Genomic DNA, 2,445 nt, shown 5'->3' with positions numbered 1-2,445 from the left:
CCCGAGCCACAGACAGACAGCCTCCCGCAGCCAAAACACACACAACGAGCCTAATATTATCTTGTCTACGGGCTGATCGTGTTTATGTCAAAAATAGTTCCGTACAATTCTGTGGCTTGATTTTCTTTATTTCCATTAACAATCATAATTAAGAGAGGGATCTTTATTTGTGCTCAAAGTTCAACCTCTTGCTTCCTGAGTAAGAGGGTTTAGACTCTAGAGCATGCAACCGGGCTCAAAAACACAGACCAACCAATCTTACACGTATATTGTCATACAAGCATACAATACTGGGCACAATACAAATGGGCAGATTAAACACACTATGGTGGACACGAAGGGCAAGAGTTGTGATTGTGACTACAGGTGACAGGGTAGCTGTAAGTGTCGGCCCAGGTGTGGGAGGGATCCCGTTGGGCGTGCGGCCGTGCGCTCTCTGAAGGGGCACGTACGGGACCACTGTCGTAGGCCGAGTTGTCCAGTTTGGGCTGCTGGGCGGCGTAGAGGGAGCGGCCTCGGTGAGTGTGTCGACCCTCGGGACTGCGGCCGAACAGGGCGAGTAGGCGCGCTGCCTTGCGCCTGCCCTTGGTAGAGGACGGCTTGCCGGCTGGTGTGGGAAGGTCTCGGCCGGGAGTTCTGGGGGCGTCCCGCGATGGCTGGGGGCTGCGGCCTCACTTTTGTCAAGAGGCCATCAGGGCTGCCTGCGGCGTCTCGTCCTCTGGGAGTCCGGCAGCAAGAGGTGACATAGGGGCGCTGGCTGCAGTGAGCGTATCCCCAAGCTCACTATTGGGCCGTTCCAGGCCATCTCCAGCTGCGACTCCGCTGGGGAGCTAGCTCCGCCCCTTGGGGTGTGGGGAGAGCGAGAGGGGCGTCCGACTGCCTCTGGAGGAGTGAGGCGAGCAAGGGGCATTACTCTTGGTGGGCGTCACAGGGGTAGCGAACAAGGGAAGTACGTGAATTGGACATTCCCTCCACGGCAGGCACGGTGGGCGCTGCTGCGGTTCCACTAGACCCTTGGACTGCAGGTGAGAGGAGGACAGTGGCTGTCCTTTCCCCAGCAAGCACGGTGGGCGTCGCCACAGTCCTGCTCCCTGTGCAGGATGCAGATGAGGGAAGTATGGTGGATGTTCCCTCCCCGATGGCCACGGTGGGCACCGCCGCAATACCGCTTTGCCCTGGGAAGACAGGAGAGAGGAGTACATTGGCCGTCCTCTCCCCAGCAAGCACGGTGGGCGTCGCCGCGGTCCTGCTCCCAGAGGGGGCTGCAGGTGAGGGAAGTACGGTGTACGTTCCCTTCCCAGTGAGCACAGTGGGCATCGTCGTGGTCCTGCTTGAGACTGTAGGTGAGGGAAGTACGGTGGATGTTCCCTCCCCGATGAGCACAGTGGGTGTTGTCGCGGTCCTACAAGGATAGTTGGTGAGAGGAGTATAGTGGCCATCCTCTCCCTGACAAGCACAGTGGGCGTCGTCACGGTCCTACTTGGGACTGGTTACACGAGTCCCATCCCAATCCTGGCGAGTGCTGGTCTGGCTCAAGAGCAGTGCAGGAGGGTGGCATACCTCCCGCGGGCTCCATTGAGGGGAAATGGGGCGCATGGTGGCGGAGGACGTATGCCCGTCTTGCTCGGGCCCTTTCCGCGACTCCCTGTGGTCTCCCCTTGGTGCTGGTATTTCAGTAGTAGTAGTAGTTGTTGTTGTAACAGGCTCATTTGAACGGGGATCCGGTGAACTAGAGACCTAAGGTGCCCTTCCTGCATAGTCCACAATGCCCCTTTTGGAGGATTGGGAGGGGATTGAAGGACGTTTGTATAACTACTGGACAACTCCACTGGTCAGTCATATTGTAGCCACCACGTGAGGGAGTTCCTCTCCAATACCGGAAACTGTACATGAACGGAATAAGTACCCAGTGTTTTTGGTACTCCTTTCATTGACAGTTTCAAAAATCGAGTAACATAAATATATATGACTGTTATGGGTTTGGTTATAAGAGAAAAAAGTTACTATTATAGTCCATTATTTTCTTCGGGTTTCAATATAGTCTATATGGCTTAAGTATTCCTTCCCACTTTTTCCTGCCAGTTTCAGGTGGCGGATTTGGTGTGGGCCTGTGGTTTTTGTTGTTTTGTTTGTTTATCTGGTGCTTAATGGTTATTGGCCACAATGTGGCCACTAAGCCAGAGTCCATAAAAAATAAAAAATAAGGTCCATATATACACAGGACAAAACAGGGACACAAGAAACAACAGATGGTATAGGCATTGAAAACAGTAGCTGGGAGACTGATGACTGAAGGCTGCCTTAAACGGAAGTCGAACTGGAGGTAGAGTCCGAATCGTGATCGTCGGGTAGATGAGACTGCAAAACTTCAAGTGTGTAGGACAGGATCTTGTGTACATCAGGGTCGATGACAGCTTGGAGGGACCCCTGGCACAGCTTGGTGAA

This window comes from Coenobita brevimanus, chromosome 28 (assembly GCF_032717465.1).
Source record: "Coenobita brevimanus isolate Jiangsu-jjx chromosome 28, ASM3271746v2, whole genome shotgun sequence".
Lineage (NCBI taxonomy): Eukaryota > Metazoa > Arthropoda > Malacostraca > Decapoda > Coenobitidae > Coenobita > Coenobita brevimanus.
Note: the sequence above shows the minus strand (reverse complement) of the source record.